This window comes from Calonectris borealis, chromosome 2, assembly GCF_964195595.1.
Source record: "Calonectris borealis chromosome 2, bCalBor7.hap1.2, whole genome shotgun sequence".
Classification (NCBI taxonomy): Eukaryota; Metazoa; Chordata; class Aves; order Procellariiformes; family Procellariidae; genus Calonectris; species Calonectris borealis.
The window spans coordinates 89,609,584-89,631,127 of record NC_134313.1 but is presented as its reverse complement, the minus strand read 5'-3'; the positions used below and the strand labels follow the sequence as shown (position 1 = coordinate 89,631,127).

The 21,544-nt window shown below is 35.5% G+C and overlaps 1 protein-coding gene across 1 annotated transcript in view; it reads left to right on the top strand.

Moving 5' to 3' along the window:
- Positions 1–896: 896 nt before the first annotated feature.
- CDH9 (cadherin 9) overlaps positions 897–21,544 on the top strand; it is a 103,924-nt gene continuing 83,276 nt past the window's right edge. Inside the window, exon 1 of the mRNA XM_075142502.1 lies at positions 897–1,149. The gene's annotated coding sequence lies outside the window, so the exon portion shown is untranslated. The remainder of the gene's footprint in view (positions 1,150–21,544) is intronic.

Here is a 21,544-nt window from a genome sequence, read left to right as displayed (position 1 = left end):
CCACAACAGACATCTATCTGATGAAAGGTGTCTTCAGGGTTTGTTGGTACAGAAAGTGATTGCAAAGCACCAGTTCCTAGAAGTCCCATTGCAAATGTTTATCTTATGTCAGTGGCTGAAATAGTCATTAGTACCCAGAAACCCACAAAAATGCAGAAATAGCAGATCCAAAACCAGAACTTATGATACTCCATTTCTCCCATTCTAACAGGGAACATCTTATGCTTCAGTTGAAGATGCCAGTTCAAGCAAACCACAATATTATGTAATATTGCACATCTGGTGACATAGCAAGGAGCAGTGATTACTTGTACCCACACAGGCTGCACCAGGAAAGGGGAAATTCATTACTGTTGCTGGCAAAACTATATATTTCTGTGAATGACCCGAGTATTATTAGCCACAATTCCTGAAACATCCTTTGCAACTTTGTATTATGTACACTTTCAGGTACAGTGACAAGCCCATCATTATCAATAGCTGTGACACTAGTGTTTGTAAACCTATTGAGTACAGGGGGAAATCTCCCACACCTTGCCTTCTTTCAACTTAAAATCATTTGTCACTGTAGTGTTACAGGATAATTTTGCATTCTTCAATGAGTATGTGCACATAAATAGCACTGTATTGCTAGTGTAGATAATTAAATTTTTTCTCCACTTAATTCACAGGTTATGGGCATGCCTTTACCCTTATTATTGAAACTGAAAACAGATCAAACTGAGCTGGTAGCATGAGTGTCTGTATTTAAACCTCAGTTAATAAGAGGGTTTTTAACAAAGCCCTCCTCTCTGAACCCTCCCACTGCATTCACTTGCAAATCACTGTATGGCTGGCAACGCCGGCGTCCTGTCCCCCCCAGCCCCAAATCTTCGCATGTTGAGCACTGCGGCTCTATCAACAGCAACATCTCTCTCAGTGAGGGATGTTTCTTATTAATCAGGGGCACTGAATGGAAACCAATCAGATAGAGAGTCTCTTTGGCTTCAGCTCCCTGCCTGCCTGACTTAAAAGTGATGCTGGGAGAGAGGGAGCCCTAGTTAGATGCAAGCACATACAGCGCTGGAGATACAGAAACAGGCAGAAGGGAGGAAGCAGGTATAGAAACAACACTGGACAGACGGAGCTAGGCTCATGCTGGCAGACACGGTGAGTAGATTAACTTTCTTTAGCATTGAAATTGCTGACAGCAAAGGAGCAGATGCTTTCTTAAAAAGTGTCTAAAATGTTAAAGATGCCTTACAGATAGTTTTTAGGGAAGGGGGGGGGCAGGGTCAGCAGAGCACTTTGGGGAGATTTCTTTTATACAGTTCAGAAAGAAAATAATTGTACTAAATTGCTGAAAACTAAACTTCTGTTGCTGTATATATGACAAATGCTTGTGCATATTAGAAAGCTAGCAATGTGTATGCTATTTGGCAATACTATTAGACAGTGTTCAGTTTTTACTGCAATATAACAGTAACAATATAGCCTAACTTTTGTGCAGGATGCCTTTTCACCTGTCCGGATAGAAGCTATCTTCCTTTTCTTTCTTTCACATTTGTTTTTATCAAGAACATGTAATCAAAACAAACCCAGTTAAGAAGGATGAAAAAGGAGGAGGTCTTTACTACTAATAAGAATGAAGTACCGATGCTTTGTTTTGTTTTTCTTTAGTGAGAGTAGCAAAATTAGTATTTTTTTTATATGTGTTACCGGGGGAAGTGGCAGCTCAGGGTTCAGAAAGATTGAGAGCTGAGGGAAATATCCCTTTGGATATTCATGACAGTAAGTCAAAGTCAACAGACTTAAAGTGTAAGGCTCTTTTCCAGAAGTACTACGAAACAACCTTATCAGCCTAATATGTATAATCAGAGATTAGCACGGAAAGCAAAGCAGAAAGCATAAAAGGTCGAACTGACCACTTGATTTTGAAGTAACCAGCAGAAACCAATTGCCCGATGAATGACATTTTGCTTTTTCTTTTCACGTGCAAGAAACGTGCAGTTACAGCCATTCAATTTCACTGTATGAGCTTCAAAGAAAGAATGATGCATATAAACTATAAAGAAATCTATATCCCTTGCAGTTGTATGGCAATGTGCATACAGTACCTATTTGCCTTCTCACAGATTTAAGTAGTAGGTCAGAAAATATAATGTTATTTTCTTAGGATAATTTCCATTTTCAGTAGACAAATTTACAACCAATGTATCAATCTTGCTCTGATTAAAGTCAGTGACAAAACTCATATTTTACTTAAATCACAACAGGATTATGCTTCATTGCTGAGTACTACACTAGTTTCTCATGGTAAGGACAAATGTGGATAAAAAGGCAAGTGTAATACTTGCAATAGTTTCGCTAATTGGATAAAAAGCTTTGTTTAATAAATAATATTGGTGGTAATGATAGGAATTGTTACTGACAGACCTTTAAAAATCATTGTTTCCAAGTAATTTTCTACATCTGAAATGTTAACTTCTATTCCAAAAAGTGAGAATGGACTAATTAAATATTTAGAAGTCTTGTGTTATTTTTTTTTACGATTATTAAAAACTCTATAGAAGAACCATGTTAGTTTTAAGAAAGGTCTACTGTTATCTGTATGTCAATTTGACAGGTAAAATACATTGTCCTGTCATTTGTTCTTCACTATCTAGTAATATAAATTCAAGATAGAATTAAATACGTTTACAGCTAATGTGATTTTCTATTAGCAAAAATATAAAACTTTTACAAGGTCAGGTTATACAATCAAATGCCTATGGAAGAAATAATTCTTGGTTTTTTTTTTTTTTAAGTTAGATAAACAAGATTAATTTTAAATGAGGAAATGTAACTGTATCAGTACTACATACTAAACTTGTACCTAAAATAGTTGTCTTTTTAAACTTGTTGGGGTGATTTCAACAATCAAAGTTTTTCATATGTTTATTTGTGTGAACAAAGTAGAGTATTTCATTTCAGAGGCTGTCTTGCAGCCATTATTGTGAAAAATTATGTTGCATAAGTAACCGGTACATCTCACCTAAACACAAAAAGCAGTTTGGAGAGAAAATGTGGAGAGAAACAGCTCTGCCGTATGCTTTGTACAACTCCATGGTAAAAGTGCTTCAGGCTTTCAGCATTTTCACACTTGTCTCCAGAAGTGACCATTCCGAAAAAGTGACCATTCCAAACCCTCCCCTCCGGACAGCCGCCCATTCGCAGGGATCTGCGCTTTCCCCTCACCTGGCTGCTGCTCCACAAGGATGCTGATCTCAGAGGCAGTTGCATGGCATTGGCAGAGACACCCTCTCATCCCTGGATCAGCCAATGAGGATGATTTAATTCCCCAACTTATCTGCCAAACAAAATGTAATAACCTAAACCCACTTGTTTAAAAGTTATCACACACAGTGCTGCAGAAAGAACATGTACAACTTAATTCTGACATTCGCTTATGCCCTGGCATCAGGACACGGTTTCTGAAGCTGCACAACACGGGTTGCAGGGAATCTACTCGCAGAAGTGTGGAGAAATAAAGCTAGAAAGTAACAGGACTGACAATTTCCTATGAGGACGAGTTTGTTCAGGAGATAAAACAAGGTAGACTGATGTCTCCTTTTGGCTGTCCAAAGCCTGATGATAACAGGACACATGAAGGAACACTTATTACTTCAGAATTTTCATTTATTATAGAGTAACGCACACACACAGAATCTTGCACCTCTTTTCAGAGATAAACAGAAACACAGAGCTGTTCTCCTTTTCTTCCTCCTCCCCCTTCTTCTCCAATTTTGCAAACTGTTCTGGAGATACAGCAAGACCTCACTGAAAATCAAAACTCAGTAATGACCATTGTTTAAAAATTGTCCCAACTCCTGCACAAATCTTGTGCTTATAAGAAAACTGGGCTATATAGACCTGGATATAAGCCAATATAGATATATAATTTTATATGTTTCTTTCATGCAGTCAGTGCTATTTAACTGCAGAAGGCAACTGGAGGAAAAGCCTAGGCAAAAATGCCTCTCCCACTCATATCAGAATGCCTTCTGAATTTCTAAGGCTTGCAGCAGGTGTTGCATGCAAATGCTATCTGCAGAAGCACAAATATTTGAACATGAATAGGGATGTCTGAGTGAAAGCTAACTGCATTCTGCATGTGAGTGAGAGAGTTTATGAAAAGTCATTTGTAGGAATAAATCCAAAATTTCGCTGAAAGGGGGTGGGAGGGGAAGGAATAAAGCAAAGGGAAATGATTCTCTGCTATAAACAAGAAGAATCTTTGTAAAAGCAGTCAAGCGTCATTTTAATAACTTTCTCCTTTTGCATGTTAAACAAATAGGAAATTGCTGAATGGCAAAAGGCAAGTTACCGTCCTGACTTTCAGTGACTGATCACGGTAAAAAAAACCCAGCGGCATTGAGGCCTACTTGGCGAGCATGACTGAACAGGAGAGACATATCTTGATCAGATCATACTATGTGTTTGCAGTGCGAAATCCTAGGGAAACTGGGCTTTGGTTACTTCAAGGAAAATGCTGTTAGTAACTTCAGGGAAAAAGGGAAAATTCTGGATATATACTGCAGCTTAAAAGAAAGCTCTAAAAAGATTATGTTTTAGAAAGAAATGATTTTTAAATGCATAGTATATAACGTCATTATAGAAAAGATAGGAAGTGAAGTACGTTATTTATAATCTTCATTCCGCAGTCTCAGAAAGATTAGAAAAGGAGATGGGTGGCATTGTCTTTATCGCATACACAGAGATTATTGCACAGAGAGTTGAATTGACTTGGTCTCAGTTAATGAGTAGCTCAATGTCAGAGCCAGGAGTAGAATGGGGCCTCTGCTTTCCCAGTCCTCCAATTTCTCCGTATGAATCCACCAATATTCATAAAAATAAATGTGCCTTGAATACTTAAATAACACCATAAACAGCAACAAATGTTTCTCTGGAAATATATTTCTGTAACTGCAAAATGGAATGCCTCAAGTGACGGCCAGTGTATTTCTTTGCCAGTTAAATGCAAATTTCTATATTTAAATTTCACACCTTTTAGTAGTAAGAGTAATAACAACATCCAGACAACATCACATTAGATTCAGTTTTCCCTGTCTCATACAAACATAACTTTCATATTAGAATCTCCTGATATGAAAATGCAAATGTCAGAGAGGTTTTTGTAAGTACAAATTTTCTAGGCACTAAATGGTGTTCAGGTTGCTTCATCCTCACAAACCCTAGTCAAGGGAAATAACCACCAGCTTCATGCAAATTCTGCCTAGAAGAATATTACAGTGTTGGGCCATGCATGTCATTGCTTAGAGACTCCAATTTTCAAAAAATACTGAAAGCATTTTCCTATTGTATATAAGTATCTTGAGAAAGAGCTCCTAAATTACTTGTCCAAATTCAAAACATGCTCTTTATAAATGATACCCAAGAAAAGATTCTGGGAAATAGAGAAAATTGTAGATAATGCTTTTATGTTTGGGGGTGGAAACAGCAGGCCTTTCCATCACTTTAGACAAACTACACAACAACTCTCATAAGGACATTATCTCAATTTACATATTTTTAATAGTTCAACTGAAGGCAGTTAATAATGTATACAAGCCTATCTAGCAATATATACAGACATTATTAGATTTAGCCATTACTTTCAGAAAATGATGATCAATTACATTGATAATCCTTGGTGCAGAATTTGACATTTATATTTTGGCACCTATTAAAAAATATTCAATAAAACATCAGGTTGTATAAGAGTGTTCAGTAAAGGAAATTTAAAAAATATAATGATCTAACATCCTCAGCTGAAGATCTTACCAAAATAATTGTTCTTTATTTCCTCTGTATTCCATCATTCAATATTTGCTCCTGAGGAGATGATGAAGAGGTAAAGTGGAAAAGATATGAGTTGGGGATAAGGGTGAAGTTAATCCCATTATTTCTGTTTTGAAAGAAAAAAGTAGGCATAGTACAAATGAAAATTAACATTTTAAAATCCAGCAGTTATAGGTTATATATGATTAGAAAGTATCAATAAACTACTCACACATGAATTTAACAAATCAAAATAGCCCCAGTTCATGAACAGAATTCTTCATATATATACATATACATACATTCATATGTATCTATGTATGCAGACATAAACCCAAGCATAATTCAGGCAAATTGTAAGAAGAATGATAAAATATTTAAAAAAGGAATAGATTAAAATGGGTTTGCTTAAGTTTGCAGTGCTACTTTCTGGCTGAATTTGTTTGCCTGCTTACTTTGTTGTTTATCATAATACTTTCACGTGATTTGCATTATTCTTTATCATAATACTTCATAATAATGGATTCAAATAACAAGTTTTGTAGTGGGAAACTATTGTAAACAAGTCCTTTCTTCTGATTTTTAAGGCATAGGTGCTGGTTTTGGGAAATGTCACGGAAATAATTCTGCCTGTGTAGTAACAGAAAAAAATAGTCAGGAAAACATAGTTATTTCAAAAGGAAATTCTTGCAGTTATTTAAATTATTTGTCAGGAGAGCTGTTTGTTCTTGTGCCACATTCTGGAACCCCTATTCAGAATGACTAACATTTTGCAATAAGACTAGTCCCACTGATGCCAGTGAAATTGCTTTTGTGCATTTCCCTTACCCAGAGTAAAAATGAGTGCTGAATCTGTGTTTTTATAATGATTCTATCTGATAAAAATATATATTTTCCTCAGAGTAAAAATAAAAATATTATGTTACAGAAAATATTTTCTCATTTCCTGCAAGATTTGCAATAATCCTTATATTTGCTTCCCAAACGTAAAAGGAAATTTCACCTCTAATGAGAATTCAGATTTATTGAAAAAAGGAAATATATTTAAAAATTAATGTCGACTCTTCATTCCTTGCTGTTATTTGCATCCCATGGATTACCAGCAATTGAGCCAGATCTTACTCCTAATAGTTTTAAATTTTTGTGATACATGCCTTCTTTCCTAATCAAGACACATTTTTGGATTGCATTTGTATCTTTTCTAGGGGTAAGATACTAAGTAAAACCCCTTGTGTTCTAAAGAAAATGAATTAGTCTCTTCATTTTCATTCATGGAGATAGAACTTCTTTATCTATTATACTGAAGATAGATATTGTTCTTTGCTTAGTAATAGTAATAGCAGTAGTAGTAGTAGCAGCAGCAGCAGCAGCAGCATCAAGGCTGAGGACTCACATATCACTTCAAGTAAGGGTTTTGTAATGTTTTAATAGCATTTGTCACATTTTAGTAAAATCCAGGCTTCTGGTGCTGCCTGCTTTTCCAGTCATAGTCCTACTGAAAAATCCTCACTACTCATGATGGCAAACCATCCCTGCAGCAAACAATAGGACTTTCAAAACAGAAAAGTATGTCCTGTATTTAATGTACTTCCAACTACTTTTTAAGGCAATTAAAGAGAAGAAACTCTCCAAAAAGTTGGTACAGCTGTTCTCAGCTACAAGTGGCCAAAAAAACTACTGCTTGAGAACCTTTCCCTGAAGCTTTCATTCAGGAAAGGGGAAAATAGCACTAGGGAAGTCAAAAGGGGAGTAAATTAGGAAGTAGTTAGCCTGCACCATAGATCAGGTTTTTTGGCAAAAAAAAGAAACAAAATGTAAAATAAAAGATGCTAATTCATGCTGTCTGACATAGATCTGAAAGGGTTGAATCTAATAGATAATGGTTTAGGAACGTATCTAGTGTTGCACATCCAGAAACATAACTATCAGCACTGCTAGAAGGAAAGATTTGGCACTCCTGCCAATGGTACTCACTTTAATTATTTATTTGCCATTTGACTTTACACTCACGCAATTCACATTTATATTTTAGAGCAAATTTGTCTAACAGCCCCCTACAATATAGATCCACAAAGAATAAATTTCTCAAATATACAAAGGTCCTCTATGTTTTTTTCTCTCCCCAACATGTTCAGATTCTATTTCATAATACTTCCCAAAACTAAAAGCCTACAGGTAGAATATATATATATTTGTTTGATTAAATAGTGAACTGCACTGCTATACACAGACACAGGACCATACTTACCTTTGATTATTCAAGAGATGTACTCAGTAATATATAAATGATGATTTCAAAGAAAACATACATCTGAAAATTTCCTAACAATTGCAGATGAGACCAGATAGTTCTTGTGTATTTTGTGAACAGACCTGTGTGTGTAACACTAGGAGTAGCATCTATTCACAGCTTGAGTGTTGAACAGAACTAGAATGGGTTTTAAGGATTAACCAGCATAGGATTAAAGTTCCTGGTCTCATGACATAAAGAGGATCTCAACTTCTATTCAAAAAGAATTTCACTACTTTTTAACTGGCAGAAAATTGCATGAACTCAGGATAACTATTGAAGTAATATTTTTCTGAAAGTACAGGTAGCTTGAAACAGTAACTATGTCCCATGCATGTCACTGGGAACTTTCCTGAGACCTACACATAGGGGTCCCAAACAATGCAAAGCCAGGGCAGAAATACACATTGAGTAAATGAATGTAATCGTTAAAGGACATACCTAAAGCCTCTAGAAGAAACCCTGCCAACGTGGTAGTAAGATTCACTAGTTCTCTGGAGAAGGAAGGAGGGAAGGAAAGAAGGAAGGAAGGAAGGAAGGCTGGCTTCCTCTCCAAAGCTTCAAAAGTGGATTCACAAAGCTGAAGCAGCATAAAGATTTGTGTAAACCAGCATAAGATTCCGGATTACTTGATTTGAGCTCTTTTTAAACGCAGTACTGTGGGCAGCTACAATACAAACGGGACCAAAATGAATGTTGTCGTTTTCTATAACCTTTCTGTGCAAATAACATCAGAATCATTAATTTGTATAGACTGAAAGCTGAAATCTGAAAAAACATGCTTTGAAGGAACATAAATAGGGGTACATTGCTGTAGAATGGAAAACAAATGAGTCACATTAATTTTCTGCTTCCTTCACCTCAAGTTGATTAGCACTAATTACATTTTATGCTAGTCAGCCTGTGAGTTTAGTAGGCAATAAAAAAGTCCTGAAATTTCATTGCTTGTGGTGAAAACACATACACATGTATATGTGCATACATGTATCTATATCTATATCTGTATCGATACTGATATCATTTTAGAGATAGAGATCTAGAGATCTCTATATCTATATATCTGTAATGATCAACATAGATATATGTATATATATATTTTTTATGTGCACAGCATCAGTGTCATGAAAGCCATGCATGTATTTGCATTGTAAGGTCTCCAGTGGTATATATTCTAGTCTATATCAGGTAAGATAAGATGCTTATGTGCTCTGAGTGAAGGAGAACTCTGCAGGCCATTTCAAGTTTCTATTCTTTAACAGCTGACCCAGACCGGTAAATATCAGAGGAAAACACAAGCAAAACTGCTGCTCTGCCTACACCATCAGTCATAGAATCATAGAATGGTTTGGGTCAGAAGGGACATTTAAAGATCATCTAGTTCAACCCCACTGCCTTGGGCAGGGACATCTTTCACTAGATCAGGATGCTCAAAGCCCCATCCAACCTGACCTTGAATACTTCCAATGATGGGGCATCCACAACCTCTCTGGGCAACCTGTTCCAGTGTCTCACCACCTTCACTGTAAAATATTTCTTCCTTCTGTCCAATCTAAACCTGCTCTCTTTCAGTTTAAAGTCATTGACTCATGTCCAATTTTTCATCTACCAGTATCTCCAAGTCCTTCTCGGCAGGGCCGCTCTCCATCCCTTCATCCCCCAGTCTGTAGTGATACTGAGGATTGCCCGAACCCAGGTGCAGGATCTTGCAGTTGGCCTTGTTGAACTTCATTAGATTCACACGGGCCCACTCTTCAAGCCTGTCAAGGTCTCTCTGGATGGCATTCCTTCCCTCAAGCGTATCAACTGCACCACTCAGCTTGGTGTCATCTGCAAACTTGCTGAGCATGCACTCATTGCCACTGTCTATGTCGTTAATGAAGACATTAAATAGTACTGGTCCCAATACTGACCCTTGAGGGACACCACTCATTACTGGTTTCCACTTGGACATTGAGCCATTGACTGTAACTCTTTGGACACAGCTATCCAGCCAATTCCTTATCCATCTAACAGTCCATCCATCAAAACTGTATATCTCCAATTTAGTAGCAAGACTCTTCTGGGGGATCATATCAAAGACTTTACAGGTAGATAACATCTGTAGGTCCTTGTCCACTGATGCAATCAGTCCATCATAGAAGGCCACTAGATTAGTCAGGCAGGATTTGTCCTTGGTGAAGCTATGTTGGCTGTCTCTAATCACCTCCCTGCCTTCCGTATGTTTTGATATGTCTTCCCAGAGGGTCTGTTCGTGATCGTACCAGGCACAGAGGTGAAGCTGACTGGCCGGTAGTTCCCAGGGTCCACCAACCAGTCAGCCTCAGGCTATTCTTTCATGATTTTCAGGAAACAATTTCTGCTTCATTCAATAACTTTGTACTGGGGCAAGAATTCCCTGGAAGAGGAACTGATAACTAAACCACCTTAATACAATTATACGGCATGACTTATTACTTTCAGTGAAGCATTTGTATTTACTCTAATACCCATACAATTTCTACCTGATTACATGTATTGACAAAATTCCTTCCTTCAGAAAATTTAAGTGACTATTTCAAAATGGGGTTTTCAGCTTGTCTCACTGTTTCTCACCTCAAGGGGCTAAGATTCAGGAAATGTGGAACCTTGTTGCTACAATGCAGTTTTCGGAATATCTTCAGCCTTACTGTATGGTCATCTAAATGATCAACCCCAAGGTAGACAAAGCAATCCCTCTGACAACGTTCACTTAAATGTCCCTTTACAATGCAAATACAAAGTTGACTTCTTATTCCTACTTTACTTAATTGCTCCTGAAGTTTAGCATTATCCTGATAATTGGCAGGTTCAAGTTATGTGAGCATGATCCTTTTAAACAGAAATTTCCATCCCAGTGGCCGCTATCAGGTATCTGAAGGACAGGAAGGACAAGGAAGATATAGACATGTTGTCTCTCCTTTCCGGGTGGTCTGTAGTGGTTAATTCTAAGGCACACTGAATGAAGTACAAGGTTTTCAGGATTGCCACTGAACATCCAAAATTTCTTATCCTATTTATAAAAAATAGAATTGAGATGTTAAGATTTAAATAAAAAGGTAGTCATAAGACAAAACTACCACCTCCATTTACAAACAATTGTTTTCTCAGGTGCGGGTGACAAACAACAGCACCTATCCCATTCAAAAGATGAAGGACTGTTATTTGCTCTGAAATATAATGATGTTCATCTTTGGAGGCAGCATGTATTGTAATTTTTTTTTTTCCCCTCAAGAAATAGAACGTTACCATATGGTATATTAAACTATTGTGTCTGAGAATTGATATATCTTAATACTTTGCCAGCCATATTCATTAATGCTAGGAATAGATGTTAAAACTTGCAGTTTATCTCACTGAGAATTTAATAAGAAGTATTAGTCAGTGTTCATTTGGTTTATTGTCCACAGTTCCGTGAAATTACATGTGAAAGAAATTTAAACATAATCAGTGTAAAAAACCCTCAATATTTAAATGCAGGAACATACATATGCTTTACATATGTATATATTTGTATTTATGGACATAAACAAGTGTAATTAAAAAGTTGGAGTTGACTTACTAGTGAGAGTTAAGTGCATTATAATTTCATAGAGTGCATCTGCTAGTGAGCAAGAATACCTCAAGATTCCAGTAGAATCTTAATTTACATGATGCCGATTACCAAAATTATTATCTGCCAGAATGACAGCAGTATGATAACATTTCCAACATTTATTTCTTCTCATGCTCTGGACCCCTCCCTAGGGCCTGGCCTCACTGCCTTCTGGAGCAAATGGCCTTGCTGTGATCTTGCTGTGGTTTGAGCTGGAGTACTATTGAGTTTTGTGGGGTCAGAAAGACCTGCTGGTTTAAAGAGAGGACAGTGGAGGAGACAGGTTTCTGAGTGGTCCTCATTCTGAGGAAAGTGAGGAAAAAGAGGGTGGCACCCTCCACCATGGGGTGATGTGTCAGTGAAAAAGTCTTTTCCCTTTGTTCTGGAGACCAAACTGGTTTAGCAAGCAGAGGAAAAGATCCTTCCCCTCCTTCCAAGTCTCACTGATCTCTTGTCCAAAAGAATTAATGTCACCATCATGTTTGTCTTAACATTTTATCATTTTATTGATATTCAAACAATGAAAGATTCAGAAGGTATTAACAATTACTAATCACTGTCTGTACTCCGTCATTAAGAGACCTTCAGAAAAGGATGGGGAATAAAGCATAGGATCCAACCTGGCCTAAGTACATACACCCACATCACTGGACATCTATAGTTTGTCATCTTATTAGGGCAGTCATTGATAAGGCCGCCTGTTAATTATATGGTCTTCTATCATATTTATGTCCACTGATAGTGACTGCCTGGCAAAAATTGTAATAATTAACTAATAGAACTATTAATAATATTTCTGCAACCCCCCAACATGGAAAATATTGTCTATTACTTAAATGAAAGTCAATTTACCATTTATAAATTAAAGACACTGAACCCAGTTCCTATAAAACAACACAACACTACCTAGCTCACTAGGGATACACTGTTTTAAGTGAATGGTTTTTACCCTGTGAGTCTGCAGACTTTTAAGGAGCGTATTTCTAAAAGACCTATACAAAAAAAAATTTATACCAATTACAAGCAGGTTTAAATTTGTTGTACAGAATCCCACTTGCCTGATGGAAAATATTTATAGTGTCTGTAAACCATAGTAATCAAAAAGGAAACAACTTAGAACAATATTTGCCTACTGCATTTTCAACAGATTTGAGGTTTATAAAAGAAGATATGTGGCCTAATGTCTTGGTTTCGTCTGGGATAGAGTTAAAATTTCTTCCTAGTGCTGCGTTTTGGATTTAGTATGAGGAGAATGTTGATAACACACTGATGTTTTCAGTTGTTGCTAAGTATCTTGTCAAGGACAACTACCCTCCAGGAAGCTACCAAGCTACTACCCTCCCAAGACTGGGAGGAGGGAACACAGCTAGGACAGCTAGCCCAGCTGGCCAATGGGGTATTCCATACCATGTGACGTCATGCTCAGTATATGAATGGTAGACGTGATCCAGGAAGTACTGATCGCTACTTGGTTATCGGTCAGCGCGGGTGGTGAGCAATTGCATTGTGCATCACTCATTTTATATATATTATTTATTATTATTATTTTCTATTTTCTGTTTTATTAAACTATATTTATCTCAACCCACGAGTGGTTTTTTCCTCACTCTCACCCTTCCAATTCTCTCCCTGCCCCACTGAGGGGTGGGGGGGAGTGAGCAAGCGGCTGCGTGGTATTTGGCTGCCTGCCAGGTTAAACCATGACACCTAAGTAACCTTGTGGTCATATACTGCAAATACTGGAGGCACACAAAGGGAGACATGAAAGGACTTGAGAGTGGAGAATTTTTTATTCATATTTTGTTGTGATTTTGATATCACTAATAAATCTGAAGGACAGGAGAATAGATAGGAAGGCACAGACAATGCAGTTTTAAAAATGAGAAGTTTTAACCATTCTAGTTTTAATATGTTATTAACAAGTTCAGAAACTTGCATGGATATAAGTCTGCATTACTTAAGTTCAAGTTTTGTCTTCGACTTCAGCTGAGATAAGAATAAACAAATAATTTTACTACTAAATTTGAAGTCCTGTTAAATTACTGGTACAACAAGAGAGTATAAACAGTCATAGCTTACTGTTCAGTAAAAAAAAATACACTAACTTGAATAACAGGTTTTCTCATTGAGCACAGAATGAAATACTGAAATTAAATCTTGAAGAAGAAATACTAGAACCTGAGAAAATTATACAAATAATACTATTGCATCTTATGTAATGTCTTTGTAACGATATGGTTCTATCTCACTATGACTGAACTGAAAGATCAGTGTTGTATTAGAGGCCAAGTAAATTGGTATTCATGTGATGCCGCTCAGAAATTACCAATTACCAGTCAGTAATTACAACAAAGTATTTCAAAGTGTTCTATGAAAGCAGTTAAGTATAAGCTCCAGGTAAACAACAGAAGTGCACATAGTCCTGATGGAAAGCTCAACACTGTCTAGCTGAATATTCCCATGGGCATTGGTAACATTTAGATTCAATCTTTATAAAGGGAGGAAATACTGTCACGGTCATTAATAAGCAGAGCAGAGGACCTAAAAGCTGCAAAGGGACAGAAAGGGCAGAATTATCTACACAGCTGAGCACCAGCTTGTTCAGGAATGCCAGAAGTGCCTGACCCACACCAGAGCCCACAGGCTGGGCAACAGCAACCAAACTATGGTCAACTATTGTGTAATCAGGACTAATGTTAAATGAGAAGAGTTTTTTTCTTTCCAGCCTTTTCACGCCCTTCTTCCTGCACAGGGGTTGGTATGTGTGCAGAATCCACATTAACTTGTATAATGTGCATGAGAATACAGATAGATAATATTACATGACAAAGCCCATTTACCTACAATATGTGAAAAAAAATTATTTGGATAATTATTTTTAAAAATGCATTATCTTCTGCAAATAAGTCATCAGTATTCAAACTAATAAGTTGAATAACTCCATGTTCCTTGCAAGGTAAATGTCAGAGGAAACAGTATTGCAAAATGTCAACAAATACTGATTTCTGATACATCAGAGGATAAAGTTAGAGGAAAATCCAGATAATGTAAAGAGGTTTTTTTCTGCAAAGGCTGGGAGAGATAGGGAAATTATAGCTTGTTCAGCTATCAAAATGAGATTGAAATATAATTTCAGTATAGCTTAAAATGGGATAAATAGAATACTGTGAACACATTGCTCATAAAAGTAATAAGTTCTTTTATTATATAAAATAAACACTTATACTTGAGTACTGCATAATTAGAATAATAGATAAACATGCAGTACAGATTTTAAAATTATACACAGGGCTAAGAAATCTTTGGTTTAAAAAAATCAAAATCAAAAGTATATATTAGTAATACATGTTGAAGAAGCCATTGCTTTAGAAGGCATTAATATATATATCATTAAAGAAAATTTCATTAAAAGACAGAGACACTAAGTGACTAATGCCAGAAAAAAAACGGAAAAACTACAGAAGTGCCATAAAACCCTAATTGTATGTCACTGAAGTTAGCAGAATCTTTTTACTGACTTAAAAGAAAGTTCTAAAATTTCCTGCAAACACTAGAACAGCAAAAATATGACCAATATTATGCACACCTGATCAGAGCAAATACAGTGCATGTAGGAAAGAGGAAAAAAAAAAACCTAGAAAGATTAATTGCTTATTGAAATAATGTCTTGTGCAAGTGATGGAGGAAAGAAGAATGGAAACAAAGACTGCCTTACCACACTTAAGCTTTGAATGCATGCCAAAATAAAGATGGTACTGAAATAAACACATCAGAAAAATCTGGAATACATTGGCTTTCAGAAAGAAAAAGCAAAATTGTATGTGTCATACAGAAATCACCAGAAATTGGGAATTCCAAGTTGAAGTAACTACCTAAATTCTTATTAAGACCACCTTTTTTAGTGTGCAGATACAACCTGTGCTAAAAACAAACAGTAATTAAGTATTAATCATAATTCACTGTATGACAGAGGACTTACATGATTAAAACAAAAAAATAAATTGAAAGTATGAATGTTTTTGACTTGGTAATGGAGTATTCAAAGTAAGCCTGATGGCACATAAAAGAACTTCAGTGAACGTAATTGGAGAAAACAGTGAACATATTTTCAAATGCCAACAGGGTAAACAGAAAGTAAAAATACAGCTGGAGTAAGCACTTTTATTTTTAATTACATTCACAAGGCTCACATCTAAATGAGGAAAGTTTCACATTTAGTATAGTTTTCAATGCATTGTCTGTTATAATTTCAACACTCACAAGCTGGTGTTAACAAATGTATTTTCTTATTTATTCATCAAAACCAAAAGGGAAAGCTAAAGATCAAGAAATAGATTTAACCTCAAGCTCATAATTTCTTTTATGATGATTTAACAGCAGCTGATAACATAATTTTTTTTTGTTTTATGAAATTAATTTCTGTGCAAAATTACTCATTTTCATTATAACACAAGTGGGAGTGGGTTTCAATCTGGAAGTTAAGATAAAGTATTTCATTTTGTATTAGATAACAAGGTCTTCAATAATTAAAGCGGTTTTATTATTTCATATAACTACTAAAGCATACTATGTCACAACAGAAGTGGTGAAGTGGAAAGCTGTTTACATATTGTGGGGCAATATAATAAAAGCTCATGAAATATTGATACTAAAACTGAAAAGCATAAATCTTAAAACATACCAACTAAAGAAGTTCTCTTTTACAGGAAATTTGGAAAAATACTAGTAATGAGAGTAAATTATGAAAGGTGAACAACTCTTAACAAACAATAATAACTTGTTGAACATAAATAGCTGTAAATGATCTTTTCTTTTTTCAAGTTTCGAGTTCAAATGTATTGTTGGAGTAAATTATTGGGATGGCAAGTCACAAGCTGTTCCAACAAGGCGCGTCATAGGCTGGATTGACCTTATGTGATAAAGATATACATGATAAGCAAAAACTATCTAAAGAATTTCAGAGTGAAGAAGAAATTGCCTAGATGCTTTGTTCAGCTAAAGTATTTTAAGGTGGAATGTTTATTCTGTTGTGCTTTATTCAGTTGATTGCTTTTCTCAAAAAAACCTGCAGTCCTTCTTGTCTACTTTGCACTGGAGTCATTCTTAAAATTTATCATAAACCCAATAACATAGTTTTCCTAAAACTTATCTATATATTATATTGCAGCAGAAACTGTTAGGTGACTTCAGATACCACTGTGATAAATACCAATTTCTGTGAACAATGCTTATTCCCAGACATGTGTATCTTTGAAATTCCACAAAAAGTAGCAGAGGCTCTTAAAACACATGGAGAAAGTACTACTATTACATATGTCTCCAGTGAGGAAAAAGCTAGGGCACAAAAGTTTAGTGGATCTCAAAATAAATGAAAAAATAGACCCAGGGTAACATAAACTGTTTTCAGAGTTGCTGAGCATTTATAAAACTAGTTTAATTATTGAACCTGCTGATACTCAGCAGCTCTGAAAAAATCAGATCCATGTTTCTTGAACTGAGTAACTGGAAACAGTGATTCTAATGGAGAGCCAAATTTTATCTAACAAATATATGCTATGAATGGAATGATCACATCTAACTTTATACAATTCTCTGAAGATCACTTATCCTCCTTTCCTGCACCAGTTTTGTTCTCAAGTGTTTATATCCTCTCTCTTCTCCTCTTTCCTCTCCTCCTCGGTACACTTGCTCTTTCCCTTCCTCTTTTCTTATTTATTCAGTATTCATTTCATTAAAGAAAAAAAAAAAAGAAAAAAAGATGTAATGGTTTAGATTATATAGCATGTGTAGGCTATGATGTTTAATTTTACTTAGGAATAAGAAAGAAAAATACCAGAAGCAATTAAAAAAATCACATTCCATACCAGGGGTAACATATTTTCACATAAGTTTTACATATAATTTCATATATATTTAAGCATATGTATTTTCAACCACAGAATTTGTATTCGGACTTGCATCTCTAGGGTTTTAACTTGGTCTTTCTTTTCTCGTTTATCAAATAGGTCTATAATACCAACATTAACATTACTTGCTGCCAACTACATCGCTACCAGATAATGAGATATGTTCATAGCCAAACCAGCAAGAGAGCTTTTTTGTAAAGCAACAGGCAAATCAAACCTTTATACTTTAGTTCAAAAATGTTAGAAAGAGATTAAATAACTATCAATGCTCCTCTGGTGCCAAAAATACCAAAAGTTCCTCCTCACATAGGCTTAGTGGGGTGTGCTGGACTCCCCATGTGGTACACAGAACTATCAGGAAGAGGCAAAGAGAATGCTCTAAAGAAATTACAAAAGTAAAGCGAGTGTTATTGATCACTCTGTGCTTTTCTATTCTACTCCTTCAGATACATCCTAGTCCACTGACCTTTCAGGTATGAAGGCAATCCAGTCCATGCTTTCCAAAATATGGGTAATCCCTTTATGAGTACTGTGCTCCTCCAAGCAAAGGTTTCATAGAACTGGATATCTTATCAGTTATTAAGAATGATATTTTAAGTTGATCTCACTTTTTACAGAGATAATCAAAGCATGTTTAGCAAATACCTCAAGCACTCTGCTTTGATAGTTATATATATATTTCCTGTTTCATAAGGTGGGAAATGAGTACAGAGAGATTAAACTCTTTGCTCAAAACTGGTGAAAAAGCATGTGGTGGAATCAAGAGCAAGAGAAATTACTCTGACTGTTTTTTTATGACAGGATGTTTTTCTCTTGTTTAGGCATATTTGACTTTAGTACAACCATTTCACTCAGCTCCAATAAGATTATTAGCATATATTACCTAGTTCTGAACTATATTGCTTATTCATATAAAACAAAAAAAAAAAAAAATCAGAGCAAACATAATCCTTAAGTACAATTAAGAAAAAGGAATGAAAGAATGTATGCAGTTTCAGTGTCTCAGAAAGTGGAAAGATATAGTATAATGTTATGGCTCCCTCTTTTGGATAGCACATATCTAGTATGCAATAATAAGAAAACTCATGTCCTTGACACCAAAAAAATAACACAAGCTTCTCTGTTTTTCCCCCAGATCCTGCTTAACAGTGATAAATGCAGCCAATAAAAACAAGCTTTTTATCAGTTTCTTGCAAAATGCAATTATATTGCAGATCTCTACATTCTATAAAAATAGACATGCATTTTCCAGCTAGGGCTGTAGCTAGAATATTTTTGAAATACGTTAAACATTAGTCTTTCAAGTAGCTATAAAAACTGGAACATAAAATTCTCTCATGGATTGTTCCTTATTTTAGCACTTAAGCTAACTTACTCTCTGGACAAGTGACTAGAAAGGAACAAATTTTGCTCCTACACTATTATTACTTCATTAGGAACTGTGAGTGAAAAATGAAATAAATGGTCATTTGGGTTGCTCTTTTAAAATCTTCAGCATAACTGTGACCTAGCTGAAAGTCCACAGACTTACATGCATTGGCTTCAGAAAATTTTTGAACATACCTTTGAAGAATTAAAAGACATGTAACATTTTTAGAAGAAAAAAATCATTCCTGTAAAATAAAAGGTGTTTTATTAGATGGGAAAGGTGAGGAAAGAGTAAAACTCTAAAAAGGTATCAATCAACACAAAATAGTGAATCCTGACAGAGCCTAAACTACTATGGTTTAAGATTTTTTCCTAATGTAAGACTAGCAGTCGAACAGTGTTAGCTTTATAGTTATATTTAATTCTGAATTTGGATTTTGCTTTCCCAAATATTGGACACATACCACCATTCTTCTACATTAATATCTAGGCATAATTCCATATTACACAAGAGGTTCAATTTTCTCCATATCTCCATGTATGCTGCTGTGAGACAACTAGAAATAAAATTTTTGCCAAAAAATGTTCATGAAAAATTCAGTAGCACTATTCAATGACTTCAGCGGTGTCAGCTAGAAGACAGACTTTATTTCACTCAAAAATCTTTCCTATTGCCTTCTTATTACCTTTATATAAAATATGGATGGTAGGCAGGTATATATAAATGAATTGTTCTACAGGCTTTGTTTAGCACTTTCTATTACTAAAAATAGCTATTCCTCAACATTCATTAAGATGTTGTGTTATACAATTAAAAAATTAGTTGGATTTATATCAACTAATTTAAAATTGTTTTATCATGATACCCATATTAATTATACCATTGCAGCATGTTTTCCCTTCACAGCATCAAGAATTGCAATAGGACATTTGACTATGCTGGATCATTATTATTCATTCTATTTATTAGTAACTATAAAATGTTTATTTTAAAGTCAACACTGTAGTAATGAGATTTAGATGAAGGTACATTCTTTCCCATGAAGAACTGCCTCTGGATAGTTCACATAATGTCAGTTCTTCAGAGTTTGGAAAAAAAGGCAATTTAGTGTGCTTTATTTACAGTACTAATGAAACTGTTCCACTAACTGATACTGTGTATCCCCAGCCATACTACTAAAAAGTGACACCAAAATTTGGCTGTAATAATGACTGCAGGATCACAAAGATAAAAAGAAGGGAGGAAATTCACTTCTAAGAAGTATACCTTTGTTTCATGTAAAATAGCTATTCCTACATAAACCAACAAAAGATCAAAAAACCGTGACTGAGATACACATTCCTGTAATGTGATTGAGTTAATTTGTTTTCTATGAAGCCAGATATTTTATGAGTTGTGTTGGCAGTATGGAGCCCAAACATAACTATGGTCCCCCATATGCCCTTTTCCCTCGTCTTTTAGGTATGTGAGAAGGAAGGGAGACAGTCATGGGCATTTGCGTTTATGCGAGAAAGTTCTAAAGCTTGACTATGCCCTGCCATTTTGGGCAAAGCTAAACAAAAAATACTAGAACAGACAACATAAAACAAATGCTTTGTTACACCAACTTTTTTCAGGCATATTTCTACCCTTTTTTCTCTCTGAAACTGGAACCATATACATGGTTTCATGCAGTTATATCTTTTGCTTCTTACTGAGTTTTAGTGAAAAGGATAGGAAAATATAGGGGGTAATTCTTGGAATGTTATCTGAAAGGTACCATGTGTGTTTTGAATTAATCCAAATAAATCACATGAAAATCTGCATGCTCCGGGAATTCATACTGAGATATAGACTATTAAACTCTCAAGTCTGGTTCAGATTTCATTAAAGGAAACATATCACATGTCATCTGAAAGATAACTAGTATCTTAAGAGAAATAAACTAGTTATTTATGTCTCTGGTTGCTAGAAACAAAGGAACCAAAGAGTAAAACAGTTGGTATCAGCAATAACAACTGCAGTCTTATCAGAGCACTATTAAATGATTAAATGCATATGCAGATGACATATTGCCCCATCTTTAGACTCAGTTCCAGATGGGTCTGAAGTCTTCTGAAATTACCTATCATGGTAGCAACAATAAACCACATATAAAATCTGCACTAAAGGTAGAAATCTGAGGAGGGCAAACTCAGGAAATACTATAGGAAATCTTGAAACCTCAACAGAGGAAAAACAAAAAAAAAAAAAAAAAAAAGAGATTCATTTTTAGAGGATTTCTTTCCCCAGAGGGCTTTAAAACTTGAAGTAATTAAAATTTCAATATGAAATTGGGCATGAAAGCCAAACCCTGAACTACTGATCAGAGTTCTTGCTGGGCTTCTCTGCAGGGCTGTCAAGCACCAGAGGGAGTTTGACTGATCACATCTAGGCTACTAACTCTTGGGCTCCACTAGAACAGCATATACACCCAACATCCAGTGCCATCTATCTGTGTGATACCCTTTCTGTCATTTCATCAGAGACTGGAGAAATATCTTGATTTTAACAAACTGCTATAATTGAAAACTGAAAACTTGTTTGGGAAG